The 20,070-nt window shown below is 42.5% G+C and overlaps 1 protein-coding gene across 20 annotated transcripts in view; it reads right to left on the bottom strand.

Annotated features, from left to right (window-relative positions):
• Positions 1-20,070, bottom strand: part of FOXP1 (forkhead box P1) — a 1,122,086-nt gene that overhangs the window by 272,718 nt on the left and 829,298 nt on the right. Inside the window, exon 1 of one of the 20 annotated variants that reach the window (XM_073592075.1) lies at positions 13,244-13,260. The exons of the other annotated variants lie outside the window; for them this stretch is intronic. The gene's annotated coding sequence lies outside the window, so the exon portion shown is untranslated. Of the gene's footprint in view, positions 1-13,243; positions 13,261-20,070 lie in introns of those variants that run through there. 20 annotated transcript variants of the gene reach the window in all.

The following is a 20,070-nucleotide window of genomic DNA, read 5'->3' as shown; positions in this document are numbered from 1 at the left end:
CTTTGGACCACTCAGCAGCAGTTCAGCTCTTTTTTTCCTTAGCCCAGGTGAGATGGTTTTCGCGCTGTTTCTTGGTCAACAGTGGCTTGACACGAGGTATGCGGCAGTTGAAACCCATGTCTTTCAAGCGTCTCTTGGTGGTGGATCTTGAAGCACTGACTCCAGCAGCTGTCCACTCCTTGTGAATCTCCCCCACATTTTTGAATGGGTTTTTTTTCACAATCTTGACTAGGGCGCGGTGATCCCTATCGCTTGTACACTTTTTCTGACCACAGTTTTTCCTTCCCTTTGCCTCTCTATTAATGTGTTTGGACACAGAGCTCTGAGAACAGCCAGCCTCTTCAGCAATAACCTTTTGTGTCTTTCCCTCCTTGTGCAATGTGTCGATGGTCGCCTTTTGGACAGCTGTCAAATCTGAAGTCTTCCCCATGTTTGTGTAGGCTTCAGAACTGGACTGAGAGACCATTTAAAGCCCTTTGCAGGTGTTTTGAGTTAATCAGCTGATTAGTTTGTGGCACCAGGTGTCTTCAAAATTTAACCCTTACACAATATTCTAATTTTGTGACACACGGAATTTTGGATTTTCATTTGTTGCCACTTCAAATCATCAAAATCAAATGAAATAAACATTTGAATGCATCAGTCTGTGTGCAATGAATAAATATAATGTACAAGTTACACCTTTTGAATGCAATTACTGAAATAAATCAAGTTTTTCAAAATATTCTAATTTACTGGCTTTTACCTGTATATTGCGTGTATTTAAAAAAAAATGCATTTAATGGTCTAATAATAAATACCAAGCCACATTAATTTGTGCCGCTGTTAACTTCCTGGGGTTCATCTTTAAAACCTTCTGGACCGCCCCACGCAGATATACTGTGGCAGGTGCATGATTCCATGCACTGGGTCTGGGGCGCTTATGCGTCACCAGTGACCCGCTCCTGCTGTGATTGGACACAGCGGGAGCCAATCAGCGGGTAAAAAAAACCTTCTGCCTTTACAACCACTTTAAGTCCTTTCAGACATTCATGAGGCCCATCATTTTTACTTTTGTTATCAGCAGTTGAGTCAACAAAGTCCAAACTAGACTAAATTATAGGACTATTCAGCTCTGTACTTTAGTACATTATCTCCTTCCAGAGGGTAGCGCCCTACAATCAACACCATAAAATGTCAGGTTAAATGTTTTACCCTGTTTTACGTATTCAGAATTGTTGTTGTGTAAACACTATTCGTTCACTAGGCTACTGATCAAATTGGCTTTAAACTGTAATTTCACTTTCTTTTTTTTTGAGAAAAAGACATCACCCTCTGGATGATCTGTGACAATTTAAAACAAACTTTTTAGCAGATTGTAAACTTTTTACTCTGATCAGTGTTCTCTGCTATTGGCTGAAAGTGCTGATCGGGGAGTCGGTCGGCTGCTGGTTTTCCAGCATGCACGTCCGACAGAATCCGGCCCTATACATAAACAAGGGCAGAATGTCGGCCGGTATTTTTAGTACCGGCAAATGTCTCCCGACATTTTGCCCGAGTGTATGCGTCCTCAGCCAGCGCCCCTCCAGAATGTCGGCTGGTATTTTTACTACCGGCAAATGTCTCCCGACATTCTGCCCGTGTGTACGGGGCTTTAGTGTTCTGAGAAGAGTTGCATCCCACTTAGAAGTATTTAACCTTTGAGGAGTATTTCACCAAAGCTGAAATTCCTATTGCCTAAAATTTGACTTATATGTAAGTGCAGACATTTGGGAAAATCAGTCAGCCAATCACACAAGCAGGAAATTCCAGTGCTGGGGCATTTCATACACAACGCCCCCAGACTGCCATTTTGAATAGAATTTTACAGAAAATTAGAGTGGCTGCAGATTGAAAAGGAAAGGTAAGCTTTATTAACATTAAAATCTGGTATGTCTGGCTCTTCCCGATGGCCACCCCCAGCCATGCATGTGAATGTGGTGTAACTGACATCCTACATGTCCTGCATTAAACCCAACTGAAAACTAAAATACTACAAACCATAAAGTTAAATGCAGTCATAAAATCATTAACGTGTTATTGAACTTCAAAAATTCTCTTCTATGTTATTAAATAGGCAGCTGTTATGAACCCCTTCCCACCGCCGCCTCCCGACTAGTGACGTCCCGTCCACTAGGGGAGCACGAGCGCCGCCTCCCTATCCATGCATCTACATACAGGGGCGCCGGATGCATGGACTCCAATGGGGGGGGAACCTTTTTTGAAGCATGTGATTAGAGTCAGAGGCTCTAATAGGTATCAAAAAAGGGTGGTCTCGGGCTCCGAGCCCACCCAGTTGTTAAAATAGCAAACAGATATTCGCTATTGTAACACTGAATCTCCTACAGGCCAATCAGATAGCGGGTCATGAGACCTGTCACCCGATTGGCCAAAAAGAGATCCAATCTGATTGGCTGGCAGGAGATGCACGGTGGAGAGGAGGGAGAAGACACGCGCAGGGAAACCGAGCAGAAAACAAGCAGCCCGAAGCCTGGAGAGAGAGAAGCCACCGCTGCCCACCCACCACGCTGTCCGCGAGATGGTGTAAGTGTGGGGCCCAGACTGACTCACCGACCGTGACCCTGTCTGACCGTGGGGGGGGGGTTTGTTGGGGGTCTGCCATCCGGGATCCACTTAAAGGGTCGGGAGCAGTGGCAGCTATTGTTTTTTTTTGGGGGGGTGGTGGCAAACAATCCGCCAACCCCCCCCCCCAAAAAAAATACCAGCCACCGCTCCTGCCCTTTAAGTGGATCTAGATCCTGGGAGGCGGAGGCAGGCATTCCGATTACGTGACAGCTGTGATTGGCAATGGTCAAATTGTGAGCTTTCTAGTACCTGTTTGTTAATGAGCAGGGAGTGTGCAGGGAGCCCACTCTCAGCATAGTAAAGTGTTTATCTAGGGCCACATATATGCAGCCACTTGGCGTTAAAGCCCCCCCACCAAGAGGCCACATATATGCACCAGATCAGCGGGAAGCGGTTAAACACCTGGTAAACCTGCCATAAAAGTCATTGTTGAGATATTTCCTGTTATAGGGTAAAAACGCTCTGTCCCTGGTTCCAAACTGTGCCCTTGCATTGTCACTCTCTCAAATGTGCTTCTGGTTGAACCTATAAGTGTGTCTTTAAATATTTCTTCCAAAAGTATTTTTCATTCTATTACATCATCATTTGGACCTTCCATCTTCTGAAACCCTGGTTTGGACACAGGTGATGGAATTTCCTTTTTCTTTTTGCCAGTAATTAAGAATTCTTGCAGCAGTGAAATTTTACTTCCAGAATAAAGACATAAAAAAGGACAGATAGCAGGTAACGGGATTCACAAGTCTCCACCCACAAAAAGTAGGTTTTGGGAAGATTTGGATTTTAAAGTGCATGTCATGGCAAAAAACCAAAAACCAAAAAGACATTCAGTGCATCTCTTCAATACATGCACATATTCCTGGATTTCATTCCGGCATTTCCCTTAAATATCTTGAAAATATCCATTGATCTGCCAGAAATCCAGTGTGCTTCTTACTTCCTGTTTGGGCTGACAACACAGTGCCTCGCTGCATTGAAATTCCCACTAGCAATCTCAGCATTACCTGCTGACCTGTGCCTATCCCTGCCCCTCATTGTCTCCCTCCACATGCATACATTGATTGCTTTACCAGCAAAACAATGTTCCTCCCTTGACCCTCAAGAGCCCACCTATACACTGTGTGTAGAAAAATGGCTCTTGGGAGATGTAGTTCTGGGGTGGGAAAACCTACCTCAAGAGGAAAACTAGAGAAAACTGCTGATCCCTGCTCCCGGAAAAAATGTCACATGTCTTGGTGATGAATAACAAAAGGTGTTTGCCTTACCTGGAACAAGATAATAAAAATAATACTTGTACATCCTCTAGAAAGGAAGAGGGAGGTTTGGGGGTAAGTCTGGGTAATGCCTGGATATACAGTACATTTTGAGTGTATTTAAAAAAAAAAAATAAAAAAAAAAATTGGGCTGTGCGAAAGCCTCAGCACTTACACAGCCATCAAGAGTAATCCCTGTAATGTGTCTAATATGTGCATTTCCTATAATCGGCACCTCCACCTAGTGTCCATAATGTGGTACTTTCCTGAATTACTGTAATCAGAAAAATTGAGAATTATGGCCACTAGAAGGAGCTGATGATCCTAGGACATACACATACCACACACATTATAGGATTGCCTACAGCAAATTTTCCATAAAAAGACCCCGTTCATTCTGATGGCCACAATTGAAAATTGCTTTTTCCAGACATGCTCCCCCCTGCATAGTGTACATGATCCATGTAAAAAAAAAAAAAAAAATTTTAAAACTAAAACAGATCACTCTTTTCTGTAGATTTTTATTACTCAATGCTGTAGATTTTTTTCACTGCAATATTAATACAACAGAAATACACAGTGGATTTGAGGACCTGTTATATCTCTGGCTTGCTTGAAACCCAACAAATTACCCCTTTAACCCCAAAGAGACAATATTATCGTGTTAACATCATGCAGATCGTCAATGATGTTATCGCGTGGCCACAAAGTTACTCAGAAAGCCAGAACTCAAGTTCCTCTGCTATATAAACCACTTCCAGTCCGGGAGGCAGGGGGTACCTTCTGTTCTCCTCATTGCACACTGTATAATTAACCCCTTCCTTGCCCACGTAACCCAGGACAGGACCCCTCCCCCCCAGCACATGACATCATTCCATCTCTCAAGCTTTCCTGCACGATCGGTTAAATACAGGAAATTATACGGCAATTATTCCGAGTCAGAAATAGCTACAATGTGTAATATTGTAAATCGAGCTAATTGAGACGGGTAGATCCAGTAATCCGTGTAATTCTACTGTAAGTCTGCAGCTTAAGTTTTTGTTCCATGTTGTCTGGAGGTCATGTTTAAAAGCAGCAGATTAGAAAAGCAGACACATGACATCCACCTTGCAAGACAAAAGAATTCTATTATTAGTTTCCCCAGCCTGCCAGTTGACTTGCACTGTATATAGTTTAAGCTGTAGTGAATGAGTAATGACTAACGTGTCTGCGCAGCTGCAACTGAGCCAAGTGGGTTTACCTATAACCATAGGCAAGTCACAGACAGTAGGTGAGCGCAAGGCTGATGTCACCCCGGCGATTTAGATGCAGCGTCAGGATCGCTAAGAGACTGCTGCCAGTCTCAAGGGCAGCTTTTGTTAAGGTTTGTTTTCCCAAAGGAACCCTTGAAATAAATTTCAGGTCTCAAATAACCTCTGCCAAAACAAAACATTTGGGGTCAAAAGGGAAAAATGCTGCTTACATTGGTAGGCATTGGGAACAATGCAGCCCACAAAGTGGTCTCCAATGAAGAAAAAAAGCATCCAAGAGGTACTGAGACTTAAGCCAGCCAAAGATGGTTTGAATCTTGGCCTCTTCAGCAGGTAATGGTTGAGATTCAAACCATCAATGGGCAGGCTAATTGTACCCTAGTTGATCCATTGATTGACTTGGGTACAACCAGCCTGTTGGATTTTTTACCCGCTAGCAATAATCATTGTGTTCTCCCGGCAGAGACGGCTTCCACCGCAGGGAGAACACAATAACTCCATGGGAAGGATTCAGTCAAGCAATTTTTTTTTTCAAGCGAGGAAAGAAAAATGCACCATCTATGACCCGCCTTAGATGTGAGCTCAAGCAAAGTAATGCGAGGACAAAAACATTCGGAGAACTCAGGCCCTCCATTCTCTTGAAAGAAGCTGTGGATTTAAATGGACTTGTGCCTGTTTACACCTGCCTACCTCCAATCTGATCCAGCAAAAACAAACAGAACCGGATCCATTCCCCTCCATCTGAATGGATCGGATTGCAGGGCAGTCGGGTGTAAACGGACAGCTGACTGCCCATAGGTCAGAGCGGGCTGTGTCCATATTCTCTCTGCATAAGCAGAGCAGACACGGACCTGTCATCCGCCTGCTCCGCTCAGCTCAGCAGGGAATCAGCAGACAGATCCCCTGCTGAGATAAACAGATCCGAAACGCGGCAAAGGGGCCTTAGGCTTCTCACAACAGACAGGCAATCCTCCTGTGGGTACCTAACAGGTTACCAGAAAGAAACAGCACCTGTTAAAGAAATCATTGGCGTCATGCTGTTGGTTTTGCTAATTAATGGCCCTGGAACTATGCATGCACCATCATATTTGTCAATCAACCACAACTCAAGGAACCCCTAACAACCTCTGGAGGAACCCTGATTGAGAATGGCTGCCTTTGGGAATTGCTCCCTTGCTGGCCTCAAATGCTGTTGAATCGCCTTCACTAGTGACAGGACATCTCACTAGCCTGCTAGCAAGGAACTATCTAGGCACCATCAGATGAAGGATCAATCAACTACAACTCACGGAACCCCTAGCAACCTTTGAAGGAACCCTGCTTGAGAATGGCATCTCTAAGGAGTCACGCCAGCAAGATGTGCCATTACTAGTGAGGGGGATTTAGCAGCATTTGGGCTCAGCAACGGAACGATTTCACAGGTAAGTAGAAGGCTCTCCCAGGTGACGATGTGTTGCCAGCAGCAGAGTTGTGCCATAGTGACATCAGCCTAACATGAAACGTGGAGCAATTATAGATTACTTGCCAAAACTATTACCTATGATAGTGCAAATTTGTGTGCAGTGTGTGTGCACAGTGAAAGCCCCGCTACTTTCATGGATTGCATAAGATCTCCCATCATTCTAAATAATATTTCAAACTCTTTCTGGAATGAACTGCAACACATGTGAATATTGTGCTGTATCCGGACAGCAAAGTCAAGAGATGGCAGATCGGCTGATCAGATCCATGAGACGTTTTTCTTGCGAAAATCTTTCCATAAACATACATAAATTATTGGCCACAATGTGAAGAATTATGCAGTGAGCAGACCCTCCCTAATGGAATCAGCAGAAATCAAATGGGGATAACCAATCCTAACCAATCAATTTTCCCCAAAAATCAGTTCAAGATCAGGAGTGTCTGCAGAGACTGCAGTTTATCTATAGCGAAATAACTATCATTAGGTGACAATCATCCCAGCTTCCATAGAGGTAACACAGACAGATACATGAGTCAGGGCAGAAGGAAAGACGTACATTTGGATTTGGTGGTGGTTTTGTGGCTGCACATTTTAGAATGGCCTTTTATTATGGCCAGCCTAAGGCACACCTGTGCAATAATCATGTTGTCTAATCACCATCTTCATATGCCACACCTGTGAGGTGGATGGATTATCTCGGCGAAGGAGAAGTGCTCACCAACACAGATTTAGACAGATTTGTGAACAATATTTGAGAGAAATAGAAAAAATCATAGATCTTTGCGTTCAGATCATGATAAAAAGGGGCAAACACAGAAGTGTTGCGTTTATAATTTTGCTCAGTGTAGATAGATAGATAGATAGATAGATAGATAGATAGATAGATAGATAGATAGATAGATAGAAAAAACAGATAGACAGACAATAGCTATAAGACTAAAATCTAGCCATCAGTCTTATCCTTCCATTTTCTTTTTTTTTTTTTGATTATCTACCTTATCCAAAAATACTATTCTTTCCTCCACACTGCCAAGCAGACCTATTTTACAACTCTTATTAACACCTTCTCATCCGGGCCCCGTAAACTTTTCTCTACCTTCAACTCTCTACTTCGTCCTCCACCGCCTCCACCCACTGACTCACTCACTGCCCAGGAGATCGCTAATCACTTCAAAAACAAGACTGATACAATCCGTGATGAAATCTCCACTCTACAGGTATCTCTCCCAGTTAAGACCCCCATATCAACAGATACAATTGACACTCCCCTTATTCAAATCTGCTACTACAGACGAAGTTGCTAAACTCCTTTCTAACGCCCACCTAACCACCTGCCCCCTGGACCCTATTTCCTCTCAAACACTACGGTCGCCCTCTGACTCTATCCTACACTCTCTAACTCACATCTTCAATCTCTCCCTCACCTCTGGCATTTTCCCCAATGCTCTAAAACATGCACTGGTCACCCCTATACTTAAAAAGCCATCCTTGGACCCCACCAATCTTAACAACCTATGCCCTATCTCCTTGCTCCCCTTTTAAACTCTCTAAACTCCTTGAACTCCTGGTTTACACCAACTGAGTGACCACCTCATTAAGAATAACCTTCTTGATCCCCTTCAATCTAGATTTCGCCCTCAACATTCCACAGAAACTGCTCTTTTAAAACTCACAAATGACCTACTAACTGCAAAAACCAACGGACACTATTCTGTACTCCTACTTCTGGACCTTTCAGCTGCCTTTGAAACGGTTGACCACCCCGTCCTCCTCAAAAAACTTTACTCCCTTGGTCTCTGTGACTGTGCTCTTCAGTGGCTCTCATCCTACCTATCCCAAAGTACCTTCAGTGTCACTAACAATTCTACTTCCACCACTCATCTTCCCTTTTCTGTCAAGGTCCCCCAAGGTTCTGTTCTTGGACCTCTTTTATTTTCAATCTACACCTCTTCCCTGGGTCAGCCTCTCACAGCTTTCAATATAATTTCTACGCTGATGACACACACAAATCTATCTCTCCACCCCTCAACTCACTCCATCAGTCTCCTCACACATCACTAACTTACTAACAGACATATCTGTATGGATGTCACACCACTTCCTCAAACTCAACTTGTCCAAAACCAAACTTATAATATTTCCTCCCCCACGTGCCTCTTCCCCTGACTTATCTGTCAAGAGCAATGGCACAACCATCCACCCATCCCCACATGTCAGTGTGCTAGGTGTTATCCCGGACTCTGAACTCTCCTTTCGGCCCCACATCCAATCACTTTCCAAAGCTTGCCGCCTCAACCTCCGCAACATCAAAAGCTCCTGATTCACTTCCCGGTTATCTCTCGCCTTGACTACTGCAACTCCCTCCTCATTGGCTTACCTTTAAATAGACTATCCCCCCTTCAGTCCATCATGAATGCTGCTGCCAGACTCATCCACCTTACAAACCGCTCAGTGTCTGCTACCCCTCTCTGCCAATCCCTCCATTGGCTGCCAGTTGCCCAACAAATTAAATTCAAAATACTAAAAATAAGTTACAAAGCCATCCACAACTCTGCCCCAAGCTACATCACTAGCCTAGTCTCAAAATACCAACCTAATCGCCCTCTTCGATCCTCCCAAGACCTCCTGCTCTCTAGCTCCCTCATCACCTCCTCTCATATCCGCCTCCAGGACTTCTCCTGAGCCTCGCCCATCCTCTAGAATTCGCTACCCCAATCTGTCAGACTGACTCCAAATTTATCCACTTTTAGGCGATCCCTGAAAACTTTCCTCTTCAGAGAAGCCTATCCTGCCTCCATCTAATAACTGCACTATCTTCTCCATTAGCTCATCCCCCACAGCTATTACCCTTTTGTTTAACTTAACCCTCCCTCAGAGATTGTAAGCTCTAACGAGCAGGGCTCTCTGATTCCCCCCTGTATCGAATTGTATTGTAATTGTACTGTCTGCCCTAATGTTGTAAAGCGATGCGTAAACTGTCGGCGCTATATAAATCCTGTATAATAATAATAATACCTTACTATTGATATATCTTTTATACAGTATGTATATACAGTTTATTTTTAGTAATAGATAGATAAAAAGCAGTGGTGTATGGTCCATAAGGGGAGCTGGGGAGCTCAGTTTGCAGGTAAGGACCTGGAGGGGTTTGTTTGCGCCCCCCCCCAAAAATAAATGTTATCACCAGCTGCCACTGATGGAGAGATAGACAGATGGAGAGATGGGGAAATGGATTGATGCATAGGCATGCGCAGGGGGTGTGCTGAATGTGCCTGGGCACACCCCTAATCACCCCATGCAGCGCAGATTCCCCCTGCTGATATTTAATTAAAGCCCACCAATGGGGCTCCTAAAAAAAAAAAAATTGTAAAAAATAATACAAAAATTAAATAATACAAAACAAAAGACTACTGACACCAACCTCTGCCTTACTGACAAGTCCACTACTATACTGACACCATCCATGTTTTAATAATAGATAGATAGATAGATAGATAGATAGATAGATAGATAGATAGATAGATAGATAGATAGATAGATAGATAGATAGATAGACTGACTGACTTTTCGAAGTCGAGGGAAGGCAAAGTTGACACATGACATAAAAGAGGTCCAAGAACAGAACCTTGGGGGACCCCGACAGAGAAGGGAAGATGAGTGGAGGCAGTAGAATTGTTAGTGACACTGAAGGTGCGTTGGGATAGGTAGGATGAGAGCCACTGAAGAGCACAGTCACGGACACCAAGGGAGGAAAGTTTTTTGAGGAGGACGGGGTGGTCAACCGTGTCAAAGGCAGCTGAAAGGTCCAGAAGTAGGAGTACAGAATAGTGTCCATTGGTTTTTGCAGTTAGTAGGTCATTTGTGAGTTTTAAAAGAGCAGTTTCTGTGGAGTGTTGAGGGCGAAATCCAGATTGAAGGGGATCAAGAAGGTTATTCTTAATGAGGTGGTCACTCGGTTGTAAACCAGGAGTTCAAGGAGTTTAGAGGAAAAGGGGAGCAAGGAGATAGATAGATAGATAGATAGATAGATAGATAGATAGATAGATAGATAGATAGATAGATAGATAGATAGATAGACTTTTCGAAGTTGAGAGAAGGCGAAGTAGACACATGACATACGGCTTGTATGATATAAAAAGTATTTTATTACTTTCTGAAGTCAGTGAGTCACTTCTATAGTTGAAGCCACACACAGCCCAGGCTGGATTATTCATTTTAAAGCTATTTGTTTTTTTTTCTCCCACTGACACATAACTGCATTTACCTTCCAGAAATGTAGAAATAAAAAAGCAAGGAGGCCTCAGAATGCAAGGGGTCAGACAAATAAAATAAGAGGATGAAAAGAAGCAAAACTTAATATATAAAGAAAAGCGCCCTGGTGCTCCGGCAGAGCTGGTTTTGCCCCACACCTACACTAACATCCCAGTAAATACCTTCAGTCACTCTTTCCATTTTCCCTATGCAATTACTCCTACTGTTAAACAAATTGTCCTTAAGGTACAGGAGCAAACACCGCTTTTTTTTTCTCTCCCCCTGTAAAAAACACAACCAGTTTTCCAGCATTACAACGCTGCTATTCCAATCTCTTTTTCTTTCTGGCTTTCCCTCTGTGCTGTGCGGCTCTTGAGGTGAACATAAGCTCCCAGTTTGATCCCTCTCACACCATTGTGCAAAAGAAGCTTTAAATCTTCAGCATTTAAGTACACAAGAACAGAAAAAAGAAGGAGAGAGAAAGAAAAAAAAAAAAAACATAAAGTCAAGTTGCAGAACGCAGACACAACAATGTAAAGCGGAATGCCGGCATAAAGTAGACGAATATGAACCTAAAGGCTTAGACTGTAATAGATTTTATAAAAGAGTGATTTCCCAAGAGTACTCTACATTCTAGTCTAGCTGTACAGATTCCTCACACAGCTCCATGACTGGCTTTAAATATCGTGTCACAAAGAACAAAAAAGAATCACACATGGAAATAATGATGGAATGATACTAATAATACAACAATTCTATTGTGCACACATTGTACAAAAAACAAATGATACATATAGAAAATTCATATCCTTCCATCTCTATTCACCTATCCACCTTCCTTTTTTCTGATAGGACTATCTATCTATCTATCTATCTATCTATCTATCTATCTATCTATCTATCTATCTATCTATCTATCTATCTATCTATCTATCTATCTATCTATCTATCTATCTATCTATCTATCTATCTATCTATCTCACTCCAAGTTTATGTATTTATCTGACTAGCTATATATAGTGATAAATAGTTCTTCCTATCTATCTATCTGTATCTATCACTTCCTATCTATCTATCTATTCGTACATATCTATCTTTCTCTATGTATCTATTGAAAAACGATATTATATATTAATATATCTATCACTCTGTATGTATCTACCTAGCTAAATATCGTAATGGATATATCAAAAGAACTATCTATCTATCTATCTATCTATCTATCTATCTATCTATCTATCTATCTATCTATCTATCTATCTATCTATCTATCTATCATATAGCCAGACATAAATAGTAATATAACTAATCAGATAAATATATACATTTGGAGTGGGACAGATAGATAGATAGATAGATAGATAGATAGATAGATAGATAGATAGATAGATAGATAGATAGATAGATAGATAGATAGATAGATAGATAGATAGATAGATAGTTCTTTTGATATATCCATTACGATATTTAGCTAGGTAGATACATACGGAGTGATAGATATATTAATATATAATATCGTTTTTCAATAGATACATAGAGAAAGATAGATATGTACGAATAGATAGACAGATAGATAGATAGATTCGAATAACTATCTATCTGTCTATCTATTCGTCCATATCTTTCTATCTTTTGTGTATCTATCGAAAAACTATCTTATCTATTAAAATATTTATCACTCCATATGTATGTATCTACCTAGTTAAATATCAAGATGGATATATCAAAAGAACGATTATCTATCTATCTATCTATCTATCTATCTATCTATCTATCTATCTATCTATCTATCTATCTATCTATCTATCTATCTATCTATCTATCCCACTCCAAATGTATATATTTATGTTATATAGCTATCTATGGCTATATGCATGATAGATAGATAGATAGATAGATAGATAGATAGATAGATAGATAGATAGATAGATAGATAGATAGATCCTTTGAAAAACAATGAAAATAAAATACATCTCCAATACATAACCCACAAATCTTAGAGCTCCCTAAAACCAATGAACGTGGAGGCCACTATTAAAAGTGAATACACAAATAAAGAAAAATCACAATGTGGTTCAGTCTTTATCTATGTCGCGGTGGTAGGGAATGTGAATCTTGCAGAGCAGAAAGAAAAAAAAAAAAAAGAAAGAAAAGACACAGTGACTTATTTCTACTGTTCAGAACTAGCCACGCGTGGTGCCAATGCTTAAAAGGCATGCCTTGCAACAGCCTATAAAAGCCATCACCCTGCTTAAATCATGGGCAACCCTTAGAATTCAGCCACTAAGACTGGGGCAAAGAAGCCAGGGATTTAAAATTCCCTCATCCAGCCGGAGATCTGCAGGAATAAAAGGGAAAGTAGGAGCAATGTTTTGAAGCTGAGGAGGGGCGCACACTATGAAAAGTGATGCTCCTCCAACACTTACTGAGAGCAGGCAGAAGAGTCCGGAGTCAGTTTGCAGCCTCCTTGCAGTATTGCAGAGTGTTTCTGGCTGTTTGAGGGAAGCGGGGGTTGTAGAATGGTGAAAAAAAATATAAATAAACAGGAAGTGCTGTGAAGCTGTAGATCACTTTAAAGTGAAAACTCAGTGGAACATTATCCTTTGTAGGCAACAAGACGGGTTATCAACAGTAGCTAAGGCTAGAGCCACTGCAAAGGGACCACAGAAAAAAAAAAGGCAAAAAAAAAAGAAAGAAAAAGATCAGTTGATGCAGGTAGTTGTAGGACATTATAAAGTCTAAGTACTAAGACAGAATTCCACCCCCCCCCCTCTTTCCTTTTCTGACCGCAAGTTCCATCTGTAGGCACATACCAAACTAATTACATCGGTGTACTGGACCAACAAACATTAAAATACACTTCATTTCTTGCCCTTTTCCCTTCTTCTCTTTCTTCTCCTCTAGACAGCTAAATGAGCTCATTGTTCAAATAAGTCCATATATCCCCCCACCCTCCTTATGTGATGAAATACACACGACAAACTGGGGTCTGTTGGTTTCTTGCACTCAAATTCTTCACCATGGCTGGTTAAAATCATCTCAATGGTGTGACATCGCTTTCGGTTAACCCTTTAAGAGTCAACTGTTGGTGAACTACAAGTTTCAGCATGCCCTGTACACAACTTCTATAGGTGGTCTACCCTAGAAGGAAAAAAAATGACTCAGATAATCCAATGCCCCTAGTCATCAACTGTTCCTAAATTGTGGGGTGGTTGCAGTTTTTGGGGATTTGTTTCTGGAGAATGCACTAGGAAAGAGTGATGTCCAAAATCAGGAAGGAAGGTCAATTCTGTAAAATTCATAAAAGGAAAACGGGGAGAAGTGGTACCCAAGTGGTATCGCTATTTTCCTGGGGCCTCCTGATGTCAGGTTGGCATAGTTCTAAGGCCTTGAAAGCTTTTAGATCGTGACAGTGTACAATCTAATTTATGGCATACATCCCCTTCTTGGATTGGACAGCTGTTGGGGAAATTCCCATAGACATCTAAGGGACCAACAGATAGTTTTGACTGGCTTCGGAGAAAAGAATGAAGGTTCTTCTATGAACCTTCTCTATCAGAGAAGTTTGAAATAGAACAATAGGCAAAACTTTTTAGGGAGATTTACCTTCACTTCCTGTTCTATAGCCAAAACAGGAAGTGATAGGAAATCTCTGCAAATTAAGGGAATCCATTGAGGCCCCCTAGGTCATCAGAACTAGTGTATTGATTGTAAGATGTCTCCTCTGTTTCTGTCCTGGGACCACCCAAAATTTGGGATTTTTATTTACTTTCACTTTTGATGATAATAGAAAACAGGACAAATAGAGAAGGTGAATCTTCCTAACAGGCGTAGAGGTAGCAGGTGTTCAAATCCATCTCCACTCTGTCCAAACTAAAAAAAAAAAGTTTTGCCTTTAGTTATACTTTATCTATGTGATGCATTTATTAATAAAAAAATTGAAGAATTTTTCAGCCTGAAAAACTGCATATATAGTCTTTATGTGCAAACGGGGGCAAAATAAAATATTATTTGGCTATTTTCTCTACAGGTTAAATGTTATTCATTCACAGTGGCGTAGCGTGGGGGGGTGGGGGGGGGAGGCACCGCCCCGGGCGCAAAATTTAGAGGGGCGCTGTCACGAGTGTGGTCCGTTCAGCACGGGCATAAAAGCCCCTTGTTAAACTTATGACGATTCCACGTTGTCCAGCAACAGTGGCTGTTCTTGGGGTGCTGGCGAGCAGTAGGGGGATCTGCCTCATGGCGGTGATCAGCGGGGGGGGGCCGAGCTGAGCCGAGGACAGATAGCCCTGAGAGCCGGGAGAATAGTTCCACCGCAGCTTCCTCCTCCTCCTTGACCTCACCCCCCTGACCCCGCCCCCCCAAGAGGTGAGAAGCGGTGGGGGCAGCATCTCCCATACCTCCAGAGCATGGATTGCTCCAACTTCCTCTCTGCACTAACATGAGAACAGGCTGAGAACAGGCTGACCGGGGACCTAGAGGATGGGCGAGGAGGCACACGCTGCCAGGGAGCCACTGGAAGGATCAAAAGAGACACGCATGGAAGGTAGGGCTAGCAGTCTCTCTCGTCACCTCTCATCCTCCCTCACCATTTCCCTCAGCTCCAATGTCCCCAACATCTCTCTGATCTCAACGTCTCTCTGATCCCAACGTCTCTCTGATCCCAACGTTTCTCTGATCCCGTCTCTCTGATCCTAACCTTTCTCTGATCCCAACGTTTCTCTGATCCCAACGTTTCTCTGATCCCAACATCTCTCTGATACCAACGTCTCTCTGATACCAACGTCTCTCTGATACCAACGTCTCTCTCAGTGAATCCAAATCACCAGTGTTGCAAAAACACACAATTGTGCAAATATATAAATAAATAAACAAACAAATTTTATATAATTATCAATAAAATGTTGATTCATAGCCATGTTTTTTGGATGCTTTTTATTGATTGTTATATGAAATTAGTTTGTTTATTTATATATTTGCACAATTGTGTGTTCTTGCAGCACCGGTGATTGGGACTCACTACCCAGTAGGGTTATTTTATAATATTTCAGTTAACGGGAGCTACATATGTCATATTCACACTATAATACTTGTTGCAGCACTGTGCACTTGGGATCGATACCCAGCAGGGTTTTATATTTAACCTTTTTGAATTTTTTCTATATATATATAATTGGTTTATATATAGATATACCAAAATATATATAGAAACATTTCAAAAGGGTTAAATACAAAACCCTACTGGGTATTGATCCCAAGTCAGCACAGTGCTGCAACAAGTATTATAGTGTGAATATGACATATGCAGCACCCATTAACTGAAATATTATAAAATCCCCCCTCATATGATGGCTAACCTGTGTAGAAAAGATGTGAACACCTATTTTCAGGCTTTCTGGTCATGTTATCCCCTGTGTGAGCCAGTGGTGTATGCAGGGGAGAGGAGGGAGCGCCAACAACAGATGGGACAATGGAACCTATAGGTGATGTCACCACTCCAGACTTTACCAGTCATTGTCAAGCACGCTCTCCTCTCCCCTGCAGCCATCGCCGGCTCACACAGGGGATCATGTAATCAGACTGGAGCTAGCTGAAAATAGGCAAGTCCGCAGGTCAGGGGGGGGGCACAAATTACTTGCCTTGCCCTGGGCGTTGACAACCCACGCTACGCCACTATTCATTCATATGAGTAGAATGAATCAGGAAAATATTGCCTTGGGCCACTAGATGGAGCAGATGATCATAGTAAATATGTGTTTTTTCCCTACATTTCTATAAAACTGAGCCAATCCCATTGATTCAACTGTACCCCGAAACAGTTACATTTAAGGCATGCAATGAATAATAACTGTCACAGTTGCTTTTTATCTCCACCAATCTGTCAAGCCATCCAATGGCTGGTGCCATAACTGATCACATGTGCAGCACCATGGAAACTGCAGATCAAACAGAGGCCAAGATGGCAGCTTCATTGTCTGTAAAGGATAGGAGCTTTAAACTTATTTTTTTTAAAAAGTTTCAGAACAGTGGCTCTTCTGTCTTTAACCGCTTGGCGCCCGCCAGCCATCATATGACGGCCAGGCGGCGTGTCTCTCGTTCTGGGAGGGCGTCATATGATGGCCCTCCATTTAAACAGGGAATGCTCGAGATCGTGTGCGTGCATCCCTGTTCCTTCGGTGGCGGTATGTCACGGAGACACTGCTCGCTACCGAGGGCGGTGAACAGCCATTGGGCATGGCTGTTTACCACGTGATCGGACGTGATGAAGTCACGGGCGATCACAGGTGGTACCGCCCCACTTTGTACGGCGCATTCGCGCGATCTCAAGCGCGCTGCGCGTGCATGTGGCTGGCGGCGTGTTCCCGAGAACACTGCTTGTCACCGACGCTGGTAAACAGCCATTGGCCGTCGGCTGTTTACCACGTGATCGGCTGTGATCCTTTCACAACTGATCACTAAATGTCAACAAATCGCGGTAACAAGATGTTACCGGGTTCTCCTCCTCACACACCGATTGTGTGTGAGAAGGAGATTGAGGTAAAATCTCATTACCGCTTACAATGTACACCAATCACACTGATTGCCCCCCCAATAAAGAGGAGCTGTCACCACCCATCAAAGTACCTGTCACAGTTCATCTGCGTACCTGTCAGTCCATATGAGTACCTGTCAGTCCATCAGAGTACCCAAGTACCTGTCAGTCCATTAGAGTACCCGAGTACCTGTCACAGTCCATCTGAGTACCCGAGTACCTGTCACAGTCCATCTGAGTACCCGAGTACCTGTCACAGTCCATCTGAGTACCCGAGTACCTGTCATAGTTCATTTGAGTACCTGAGTACCTGTCACAGTTCATCTGAGTACCCAAGTACCTGTCACAGTCCATATGAGTACCCGAGTACCTGTCACAGTCCATATGAGTACCGAGTACCTGAGTACCTGTCACCTGCTCCTGAAGGTACTACTTCAATGTTGGGCCTCTGTATATGGCCAGGCTGTGTAAAAGTCTCACACATGTGGTATCGCCATACTTGGGAAGAGTAGCAGAATGTATTTTGGGATGTAATTTTTGCTATATACATGATATGTGTTAGAAATATCTTATAAATTGACAACTTTGTGTAAAAAAAAAAAAAATGCGTTTTCATTTTTTTCCACATTTTCCAAAAACTTCTGGAAAAAAAATGAACCGTTCAAAAGACTCATTATGCCTCATAGATTATATGTTGGGGTTTTTGCTTTCCAAAATGGGGTCATTCCATTGTCCTGGTGCTCCTGGGCCTTCAAAAGTGTAATAGGTGGTTGAGAAATGAGATGTGTCATTTATGCTCGTAGAACGCCTGAAGGTTGTGTTGGTCCTATGTGGCCAGGCTGTGTAAGGCCTCATTTTCATGAGGCGGATCCGCTTCCACGGAGTCCGCCTCAGTCCGCCGGCTCAGTGGGAGATCTCTCCGTTGATCTCCGCTGAGCTGGCGGATGACAGGTCCCTCTCTGCTCACTGAGCGGGGAGGGGCTTGTCGAGCGCCGCTGGTTTCTATGGAGAGATCGAACACAGCATGTCCGTTTTCATCAGATCTCACCCGATCCGATCTGAATCTGAACGTAGAGGCATCCGTCTGCTTTTAGCGGATCGGACGGGGTCGGATGTCAGCGGACATGTCACCGCTCCCTAGACTAGCATGGAGTGCCCGTTCAGGTCTGCCGTCAAAATTGACAGGCGGTCCGACCGTGTGAAAGGGGCCTAAAAGACTCACACATGTGGTATCGCCATACTCGGGAAGAGTAGCAGAATGTATTTTGGGGTCTAATTTGCTGTATGCATATGCTGTGTGTGAGAAATAACCTGATAATTTGACAATTTTGTAAAAAAAAAAAAAAAATCTTCATTTTGCAAAGAATTGTGGGAAAAAATTACAACTTAATACCTTGGAATGTCTACTTTCTAAATATGGGTGATTTGGGGGGTATTTGTACTTTCCTGACTTGTTAGTGTCTCAAGAAATGAGATTCACCTGATGTACTGAAGGCCTGATCAGATGTGATCAATTTTCAGTGATTGGCACCATAGTTTGTAGACTCTATAACTTTCACAAAGACCGAATAATATACACTAATTTTGGTTATTTTTTACCAAAGATATGTAGCAGTATAAATGTTTGCCAAAATTTATGAAGAAAAATTACTAATTAGTAAAATTTTATGACACAAACAAAGAAAAAGGCATTTTTTTCACAAAATGTACAGTCTTTTTTTATTTATAGCACAAAAAAATAAAAAAACCACTAGTGATTAAATACCACCAAAAGAAAGCTCTATTTGTGCGAAAAAAAGGACACAAGTTTCATATGGTTACAGTGTTGCATGAGTAATTGTCATTCAAACTGTGAGAGCGCTGAAAGCTGGTCTGGGCAGGAAGGGGGTGTAAGTGCCCTGTATTGGGGTAATTAAAGCCCAATTCCATTTGACTTGTTTTGTTTTTGGATAGAGTAGGAAAGAGTTAGAACCTTTGACAGGTTTCTTTCGCTGTCTGTCCTCACAGAGGAATGTCCTCATACATCCTATGTCAGGGACTTCCTTTCAGAAAGATGGAGATCCGTGGACGTGGACGGTCTGATCTATAACATATTTGGGCACCCGCAATAACAGGCCAGTCTGGTGGGTTCATCTTTAAGATGTGAGCACAAGAATCCAAACCGCAAAGGGGACAGCAGAAGCAAATTCACAAGAACCCAAAGCGTGTGCTGGTACAACCTTCATAATGGTAATTCAATCTTGGCCATCTAATGTCTTTAAAAGTCAAAAGAAGCCCACAGCCAGGTAATTTTCTCACGGAAAAAGTTAAAAACAACCTTTCTTGTTCAAATACTGGCCTGGGTATGGAAACCGAAAGGGCCGATTCACACTTTTTGCCAACCTGCAAGAAGAGGGAAAGAGATTCTCTAAAGGGACCTTTGGAAAGATAGTGTGCATTTGCAAGATGGCATGGCCCATAGCCCAATGAAGATGACTGCAGAACCACCAGCGAAGGTCGTGGTTGGTAAAGAAGGTTACCAACGTATCTGAGGTTTGCAGGAGGTTTAGCACACCGGTGCCCAACATACAGCTGGAAGCCACTTTGACACTTTGTGAAGCCCTCGGAGCCCCTGCAAACAGTAGTCTCTTTTTCCGTTACCTAGGCACTTACTTAGGCTAGGTAAGGAAAAAAAAAATCTATGACCAAGTTGCTAATAGTTATATGGTTTGGTTTATTTTT

The sequence above is a fragment of the Aquarana catesbeiana genome, linkage group LG07 (assembly GCF_042186555.1).
Source record: "Aquarana catesbeiana isolate 2022-GZ linkage group LG07, ASM4218655v1, whole genome shotgun sequence".
NCBI classification, from domain to species: domain Eukaryota; kingdom Metazoa; phylum Chordata; class Amphibia; order Anura; family Ranidae; genus Aquarana; species Aquarana catesbeiana.
Note: the sequence above shows the minus strand (reverse complement) of the source record. Positions and strands in the feature narration are given on the sequence as shown.